Source organism: Coffea eugenioides, chromosome 9, assembly GCF_003713205.1.
Source record: "Coffea eugenioides isolate CCC68of chromosome 9, Ceug_1.0, whole genome shotgun sequence".
NCBI classification, from domain to species: Eukaryota; Viridiplantae; Streptophyta; class Magnoliopsida; order Gentianales; family Rubiaceae; genus Coffea; species Coffea eugenioides.
The window spans coordinates 40,391,484-40,401,695 of NC_040043.1; the positions used below are offsets into that span (position 1 = coordinate 40,391,484).

A 10,212-nucleotide genomic window follows, 5' to 3' on the forward strand; every position below is an offset into this window, starting at 1 on the left:
GGGTCCATGCCCCCGAATACCACTAGCCCACAAATCTCATAGTCCCTCTCACCTCACCCTGCCCGTTCGAATAATAGGGGACAGACATTATCGGTCATTTCCCTAAAACTATAGGAGGATATACCTTCCTCGTAATCGCCGTGGACTATTTCTCCAAATGGGTCGAGGCCGAGACTCTAAGGACCATCACAGGGCTGGCGGTCCAGAAATTCTTCTTAAAATGCATCGTTTACCGCTTCGGCATACCTCGAGGCATCATTTCAGATAATGGGAAGCAGTTTGCTGAGAACCCGTTTAAATGTTGGTGCGAGAATCTTGGCATCAAGCAACACTTCATTTCGGTAGGCCACTCCCAGGCCAATGGTCAGGCAGAATATTTCAACCGAACTCTCTTGCATGATCTTAAGACCCGACTACACCAAATTGGATCGTCATGGGTAGAAGAACTCCCCAATGTCCTGTGGTCTTATCGGACTACGTCGAGGTCAGCCACACAAGAGACTCCCTTCTCCTTGACGTACGGCTCCGAAGCGGTCATTCCGGGGGAGATCCTGACACCTAGTCCCCGAATCGCGGCCTACGCGGCCGAGGCAAATGAAGAAGAAAGACTGATGGATCTTGACCTCGTCAAAAATAAAAAAAACGTCGCCTCGGCCTGGGTCGTTTCATACAAAAATACCCCAATCCATTACTATAATGCCCGCGTGAAACATCACTGATTCCAACCAGAAGACTTGGTTCTCAGGAAAAATCAGTCAGCCGAGCTGAACCGCAAGGGAAATTACCCCCTAAATGAGAGGGACCCTATTGAGTTGTGGAATCTAACCTGAACGGGTATTGTAAATTAGCCTACCGAGATGGTTCTCTAGTGCCGAGGACTTGGCACGTCGAGAACCTTAGATTGTATTATGTTTGAGAATTTTAACGAGTTGTCAATTGAACCACGTCATTTTTTTTTAATATCTTGATACCACACACCAGCTATTAAAAAATAAGGAGGACAAGCAGGAGACGAAGTGAAAAAATAAAAGAGCCGAGATGAGAAGAAATAGAAAGTTCATTTCATGGAAAAGACATTACAAAAAGGAAAATACAAGAACCGAGGTCAGGAGCGCTACTAAGCACCTCCTATCTCGGTATTTCCTTTGTCCCCACTAGCTTAGGCCCCAGTTTCGGCTCCTTGGCCGGTCTTCTCGGCAGCCTTTTTCTCGTCGGGATGAGCTTCTCCTCCTCTCTCGTGCTCCTCGTTGGTCTTCTCGCCGGCCTCTTCCCCGCTGAATTTAGCCTCTTCTCCTCCCTCTTTCTCCTCGAACATCTCGTCGAATTCGGATAGCCATTTGTTGAATTCGTCCTGGACCTCGGCCAGGTTTCGTCCAGTTTGGATGTCCTCGGCCATCCGATCGCACAGCTCTTTGGAGTTCTCGTTGTAGTGGGTCTTGTTCTTCAAGGACTCCAAGACCTCGGAGGAGAGGTGAGAAGCGGCCTCGTCAATGGCAGACGTGTAGCCGAACATAAAGCTCGGCATGGTCAGCTCTCCGAGGTCTTTGGTGAAGGTCTCGGACCTCCGGAAGGCTTCCACAGCCGAGGCCCCAGCACCCTCGAGTGCCTGCTCGTGGGACTTCTTCATCTCTTCCCTCCTTTTCTACTCTTCCTCGAGAGCCGATTTGAGATTGTTCATGATAGCCTCGGCCTCCTCCTCCTTCGCTTCAGCCTGCTGCAGTCGACTTTGAAACTCGGTCTTCTCGGACTCCGACACTGCCAGCTTCTTCTCCAAATTCTCTATTTTATCTTGGACCTTGCCAAAGTCTTGCTCCTCGAGCAGGTCGTTGTACCGACGTGACATCTCGGCAACAAAAGCGGTAAAGGAAGTTGTTGCCACCACTTGAGGCTCTGGATCACCTCTTGAGGAGTCAGTTTTTCTGTAAATTCAGCATCCCTCGGCAAGTTGGAGAACATTACCAACTACTGGGCCGCACGAGATTGGGTACACCGGTCATTGATTGAAAGCTGCCAGTTCAGACACCAGTGCTCGCCGGGGTGCATCTTGTCTTTCCCAGGAAACTGAGGTGCGCTATGGAAACAGTTCCACAACGAAGACCCCGTGACGGGCATCACCGAGGACTTCAGCTGCTTGTCTCGGCCGTGAGGAGGTAAAGCAACTGTGACTCCTTGCGTGGACACCCCTTCTGATACCGATGAGGTGGACTCCGTAGCTGCTGCAGCCGAACTGCTTTTGGCTGCCGTGGCCGAAGTGCTCTTGGCCACCTTAGCCTTGACCACTGGCCCTTATGGTTTCTTCTTTGGCGATGGTGCCGATGTCTCGTTCGAGCTCTTCCTTTTCGGCTTCTTGGCCACCTCTGTTGAGCCGGAGGTTATGATATCGGACAATTTAACCACTGCACAAGGAGCAAATATTATTATTTATAATAGCCGAAGTAAAGAGAAGACTAAGAAAGAAAAGTTACAAGGTCTCTTAAGTCTAGTGGAAAAGAAGGGAGGTTTCTCAGGGTCAATCACGGCTCGGCTAATCCCTGCATCAACCAACACGGCCTCGGGTTAATCCCAACAACTGATTTGATGCCTTGATCCCATCAGTTTCTGGAAACTCTCCTCGTCATGATCCCCTGGAGAAGGGTCGGCTTTCGACTTAAGCGGCTTCCACCAGAAACCCCAGGGGAAGTCCCCGGCGGTGACGAAGACGAAGTCGTGCTTCCAATTCTTTATTGAAATGGGAGCACCGACCATGAGTTTTGGGATAGAATTATTCCGGTTGCAGATATAGAACCACCCCTTATCCGTTCCGTGCGCCTTGAAGGTGTAACACCGACGAAAGAGATTAACGGTGGGGATCACCTCTTGATATAGGCATAGCATCTCAAACCCCACCAAGATGCGGACTGCGTTCGAGATAAGTTGAGTGATCCTAATGCCGAAGTGCCGGAATACGTCCCTGAAAAATCTCGACGTCCGCATCCTCAGCCCAGCCTCCAGCTGCTGCAAGTAGATCGCCACTGTGCCCATTAGTGGCCTCTCGACCGAATGGTTTGCTCCAGGCGACTTGATGACGTACCCCGTCCTGAAGGGGTATTTCCTTATCACCTTCTCGGCCCTATCTTTTCCGACGCGACTCCTGAACTTCGGCATCTTGCCGAAGTCAATAGTGGAGAGGTCCCCTAGAGTGACCAACTCATCACACCCTCATCATGGGGGATTTCGGTTCCGAGATCATCATTGTATATGACCTCGGAACCACCCTCGCTCATCTCAGAAGATTCTAGTTCCGGGGCGGTCTCGGCGGTTTTCTCCTCGACACTGGATGTTTGCTCCTCAGAACTAGACGAGGTCGTGTCTTCTGAAGGGTCGAGCCTTTCCTCGGCTTGGTAGCTCGGCGTCACGGTTTCTTTGTGGGTTTTAGCCATTCTAGCCATGTATGAAAGATGAGATGAAAAGAAAAAATACTTACTATTAACTAGGGAATCGAACGGGAACGAAGACTTCAGCTGTGATCTTGGCTGAAGGAACTGATCTCGGCAACGCTTACAAATTCGCAAAAGTATGATGTAAAGAGAAAATGATGGGTAGTGCAATGAAAAGTACCCCTATTTATAGGGGTTAGACGGAATCCGAAGAGACGGCAAGAATGTGAAGAGACGTCTCTCTATCTCTCTTCATTAATGTCATGTCCTTTCAACTGACATCCTCTCTGCACGAAGCGTCCCCATACACCATGTCGCAACAGTTACCTATAACCGCTCCGTCCACCACGTCCCTTCGACTAACCTGCCCATGTGTCACACCCCCTCATCTTCCGGAACAGGTTCAGATCCCAGAATCTGAACGTTCTTGGAACAAGGAAGCCTCAGTACCCCACGAGCCCCTGTGCTCCCGAGACTTGGGGGGCTTATTGAGGATGCTCACCTCGGCCATCCCCGTAAGGTCGAGATCACCTCGCTTCGTCCATCATGCAGACCGAGATGATGTCTCTTAGACATGACCCCTGGGTCCGGCCAGATCTCAGGTCCACGGCATGGATGACCTCTGTACCTTATGCACTCCACTTCGGCTGCACGCTGATGATGTCAACCTACCTGACACAATATAGAACCAGTGCTTTACCTGAAAAGCACCTGATGCTCTTAATGACTACCACACAGGACTACCTGTCAGCATGTCCAGACTGCTGCCGTGTCAGAGTTAGACCTCCAGTGCAGAACAGAGCCGTAATAGTCAGGACGAGGGTCCCGCTAGCATAAGCCCACCGTCCTGTCCTCCACTCCTGTCCTATAAATACCCCCTGTTCACTCCCAACAAGTAAGCTCACTGTTGCATCCTTACTGTTCAGTACTTTTTATTCTCTCTATATACTGACTTGATCGTCGGAGTGATCCCAGGGGAGAAGCCCTGCCATTCATTTCGGACAAGCGAATTCATCACACCTCATTTGAGAGAGGACTGATTCAGGTCGGTTCAGATACCCACCAGAAATCACCTCTTCATTGTCACATTTGTAACTAAACTCAATAGTTTCAATGCTATTGTGTTCTATATTTATTGCTATTGAGTTTCTATATAATTTCCATTAATAGAGATGCACTTTAAACCACAAGTTGAAAAATGAGTTAAAAAAAGAAATAAAAGACAAATAAGAACTAAGCCAATGCTACAGCAATGGGACTTCGGACGTTGTAGGTGCCAAAACTATCCCTCCAAGTGTACCATCCAAACTGGTACTTGTTTTGGCAAAATAATATGCACCCTCTAGGCTCTCTGCTTGAATTGTGATGGTGAAAGTTTTCTTCTCACCATATTCATTGAAATACAAAATTGGTGGATAAATGTTTACTGAGACCCCCAAGGGAGCCTTCACTAGAGAATAGTATACACTTCTATTGCTGCCAACATTTGTCACTGTTCTATATATCACCACAGTTCCTTGGAGCTGTGGAATAGCAATTGACGGGTAATTGAGGTCGTGTGGTGCAGGTGGATTTGTAGGACATCTAAAGTTGGGAGTTAAATACTTGAGATTATACCCAATACTGCATAGATAAAGAAGATAGTCTTCATAGGAGGCATCATAAACTAGTCCAGGATCTGCTGCCTGTTTTGGCATAAAATGACCTGATCCAAATAAGAAGGGATTTGCTTCATTGCCAAATACATTAGTTATTGGCTTATCCTTGTTGTTCAACACTGCAGCTGTGCCCCCAGGGCATATGGCGCAGCGGTTGAGGGGTCGGCTTTGAGTTGCTGGCTTCCCCACTGACCGGGGTTCGATTCGTGCCCGCTGCGCTGCACATCCTGACTCACCCGGGAAAACTGTATGAGGTTATCGGCTTCCCTCCAGTTTGGTGTACCGGTTCGGGTCCAAAGGGCTCAGGTCGGGGCATATTTCGGGTTACCAAAAAAAAAAACACTGCAGCTGCAAGTACATAATATTGCAATGTCAGACAAATAACAAATCGTTTCTAAATTGTATGCTACGTTAGACAAATAACATTTGTTTTTCTCTGAATCATATGCTAAGTGATCCAAATGGTACAAAACAAAAGTTTGAATAGTTTTAGTTATTTTGTTCTTTTTTGTACGACAAATATACAAAAAAGTGTCAAGTTGATCAAAATGTTGGATTAACAACCCCTGTATCCTTTTGGATGGCATCTCAACCATTAATTTGGTGAGAGTTTCCAATTTTCCAATTAAGTAACCAATTTCATGAATTTTTATGGTTTGGAAACTAATAAACAGAAAGTGTGAATGTTAACGGAGAATTGATTCTCATGAAGATAAATTGAATGTAAAGATTAAAACAAAATTAATATGTAACACCATTGAAAGCCAAACTAGTTTTTACCAGTGGTCATGAGAGCATATCTAATAGCAGCACTGCTCCAGGTTGGGTTGATGGCCCTCAAAAGAGCAGCTGCACCAGCTATATGGGGGCAAGACATTGAAGTTCCTGAGAGAAAGTTATACTTCACCACCCGGTGATTGAGGTCCATCTTTGTAGGGGAATCGCCCTCGCTCCATGCTGCCAATATATTCAGCCCTGGAGCTGTAATATCTGGTTGTCAATCGAGTACAAAAATAGATCTCAGAATACACATTAACCAAATTAAATCAAGGCAAACTCATGAGTTCTATATCTGAATGACTCAGGCATCGTGAGGGGCGTGCAGACAATTGATTCAAGCCAGCAATGCCTCTAAAATTATATTCCGTTCAATTTTTTTGTAATTTTTTATATTGAAATTTCTAAAATGACTTACCTTGAGAACAGCCTCCGAAACTGGGCTTGGACCTACACTGGTAAAGCCAGCCATGTGTGGTGCAGTGATACCATGGGATACTGTTTTAGCTGGTGTAATATAAGCCATTGCATTATTGGTCGAATCTATATAATCCAGAATTTTCATTGCATTTTGATAGTCGACGGCATTAGCTGGAAGAAGATGGCTATCAACTGATATATCCTCTCCAAAGGCTTCACTATTTCCTAGTATGAGACCAACTCCTCCAGCTCTCATCACCTCTGCTCCCTTTGCTACCCTTGTTCCATTTCCTCTAAGGCAGAAAACAATATTTCCTTTTGCCTTATCAGAAGAAAGCGAGCCAGGCAAGCATTGACTACAGATTTCATCCAAATGAAAAAACACAACTTTGATAATGAAGATTCTCGAATGAACATAGGGAAAAGATTAATGAATGCAGGATCTTACTCTAATAAATATTTGGGGACTTCAGGATGAGCAGTTTGACCGGCACGAACTAGAGGATACCACTTCCTTTCCAGGTTATATGGAGTTACGGTTTCACCTTGATTTTTAGCAGAATGAAAATAAATTAATCCATCAACAATTCAGCAATGCAAGTAAGCCAATTACCTGTTTTTCTTAGTTTTACCTGAAGTTTCTCTCCATTTCCAAGTTCCACAGCTGCAAGAAACATACGATCTAAATAACTAGCACTAACTGTAATGATCCAGGGTGTTGTATTCCTCACTGAGTATGGCGCAGGGCCATAGTTTCCTGCACTGCACACGGTTATAATATTGTTCTTGACAGCACGGAGTGCCCCAACCAATGTTTTGAAAATTGGATCGGACCGGCCGGTTCGACCGGCTGAACCGCGAACCGGCCATGGCACCGGTCCGGTTCTATGTTAGGGTTGACCATGCTAGAAAACCGGTCAAAAACCGGTCCAACCATGAAACTGTCGAAACCGGATTGAACCGATTTTTTCTGGTTTTCGAGTTTTACTCTTCTTTTTTTTTTTTTTTTACGTTTTGCAAAATGTAACTTTTAAGATTCGAACTCATGACCTTTATAATAAAATATCAATATAGTAACCGTTGCACTATCACATCTTATTAATTTTTTTTATAACTTATTTATATAAAACAAACATTCATATTTCTTTTTTTCATTTTTCTTACAAAATATCATCCTTTCATGGCTCTTTCTTCTTAATCTTCAACTCTCTCTCTCTCTCTCTCCTCTTTTCTTTTGTCACTCCCTTTTTAATCAAACATCTTTATTTTTAATTTATTGATATTTTCTTACATCTTTTAATTTTATTTTTGTCCATTAAATTAAAAAAGTTAAAAAAGAATTAATTTTTTAACCCAAATTATTTAATGCCACAACCACCTACTTTTATCTCATTTTTTGTTTCTTATCAAGTTTGCATTTCTATTTTCGATTCTCTTGACTTCTTTCGAACTCCAAACTTTCTTTTTAAATTGCAATCCCTAAATCCCAAAACGTAAATTAAAATTTAAGTTCACAATGTCTAAATTCTCATAGACGTGAATTTTGTATAATTTCAAAATATTGTGATATTTTTGGGTTGGATTTAAGATTTTTTGGTAGATATAATTGAAATTGAGATGAAATTTATTTGTTTTAACTTATAATTCAAAAATAAATAATTTATTTTTAAAAATCTAAGTTATTCAAAAATAGTAAACTTTTGATCATGTAAAGTATTAAATTAGTCTATTACATGTCTTATTTTGTGCATATATATATTTATATAAATTATTTTTAAAAAAATTTATTGAACCAAGGTTGAACCGGTCCGACCGGTTGAATCTCGACCCTTTCACTTCACCGGTTCAATTAACGATCCGATTTTTAAAACATTGGCCCCAACTGCAATTGGATCTTGGTCATAAGGAGTTGGGTCATATGCTCCAATCGAAATGCTCAACACATCGACCCCATCCTCAATGGCATCATCAATGGCTGCCAACATGTCTTCAGATAAACAAGTATTTTCTATTTTATTGTCTCGATCTGGAATTGGCCAGCAAACTTTATACATGACAAGGCTCACCAGGGGTGCACCACCTGAGGCCGTGCCATAAGCAAATACACCGAGTGCTGAAACATTATGAACCCTACGGCCTCCAACTATTGATGTTGTGTGAGTTCCATGTCCATCTTTGTCACGGGGTGAGAAGTAATCTCTTGTTTGGTCCAGAGGGCCGTAAGCTTTTTCATATCCTTTAAGGTAGTAACGAGCTCCAATTACCTTCCTGTGAAATTGAGAAGAACAATGTATCAAGAATCAAGGAATCCATAATATATTCGAAGAACAACATAAGCAAATAAATCAGATAATTGCATAAAACAAGACTCTCGTCTACCTTGATATACTTGACACAAAACCGATCTCGTGTTGTTCGTCAACACGGACAAATTGTAATGGGGAGCCAATTTCTTAACCTTTGAACTGTTGTGTGGAGCATATACATTAAAATGGTTTTGCAGTTGAAAACTGGTAATGGAGAAAAAGGCAGAAAATATGTGAGAGCAGCTCAACATTCAAGACTACTTGCAGTTGCAGCAATAGCTTTGGATCGAAAATAGAAGAGAACTGATTATTACAAGCTTGACTATGTTGTTTGATCTCAAACTCTTTTGGTCAAAAGTTACTCAAGAATCTACAAACTTCTAAATACTATTTTCTCAGTTTGGCTATTGCTGCTATAGTCTGGGACTGGCAACTAGTAATGCCTGTGATTTTCCAGATTCATACCCCTTTTTCCTTTATTGGTAGCTCTACCACTTTTCATTTGTTTGCTGGGATATCAAATAATTTCATGATATGGCCCAAAAATCTAAAATAAAAAGAAAATAGCATATTAAAACTCATCTCAACATGCAGAGACAAAAGAATATTGAGCATGGACTGAGGCATTCGATGGATGGAAGGCCATAATATGGCAAAGCTAGAGCCAAATATTAATATGTATTGATCGGATGATTTTTTTTTTTTTGGGTTTGATTGAAACGGACAAGTTTGGGAAAAATAACGCTGCTGAGACAACTAGGCCTTCCATGATTAAGTGTAATTTAAAAGAATTACTAAAGCCAATTATTTTCAATATTAATCTACGAGATATTCCTGATATGTTGACAAGATAAGGGAAAATGATCTATTTCATCCTTCATATTTCACAAAAATATTCTTTTCGTCCCTCACTTAAAAAACGAAGCAATTTCGTCCTTGACATTTAAAAACTGAAGTTCTTTCATCCCTGAACCCAAATTTCAATCTGAATCAAACCACCAATCAACCTGATTACAAATTTTGGGGGTGTAATTGGTAGATCACTTAGGCTCCATTGGTAGAATTTCCCTCCAAAGTGAGAGTTTCTCTCTCTTGATAAGAGCGCTAGTCTCTCAACCTTGAGAGTTTCAAATTTTTTCAAAGTTTCCGCAAAACCTCACACACATGCCCAAGATTCAGATGCCACCTTGAATCCTTAATGCTTGTTAGTGATACAGGAAATCGTACTGGGATGAGTGAATCAACCAAAAGATGAGAACTTTGAGAGAACCGAGCTTCTTGGATAAGTGGGGTTACTCACGTCCATACTTTAGCAACATTGTCGGATTTTGAAAAGCATGCAGAAGTGATCTTGGCTCATCTGGACTAAGGAAACAGACTTCACAGTAGAAGTAAGTGCATTGGCAGGTACCTTCATCGCCATTAAACCCTCTGTCTTAACTTGTGTTTTTTCATTTCTGCTATAAGGCTTGGGGCTTGTCTTTTCAGTTTTATTTCTTTTCATTAGTAGAAACAAAATCTTAAGTTTTTTAAAAAAAAGGGGTTAGAGACCAAGTCTTGACACCAGGGGTAGGGTTGTTTTCTGATCTTTGTTTAATCTAGTCTGCCTGGGCAGCTCTCTCCTCTATTTTTTTC

The 10,212-nt window shown here is 42.7% G+C and overlaps 1 pseudogene; it reads right to left on the reverse strand.

Moving 5' to 3' along the window:
* Positions 1-4,649: 4,649 nt before the first annotated feature.
* On the reverse strand, positions 4,650-10,000 carry LOC113782575 (annotated as a pseudogene).
* Between the last annotated feature and the right edge of the window lie 212 nt (positions 10,001-10,212).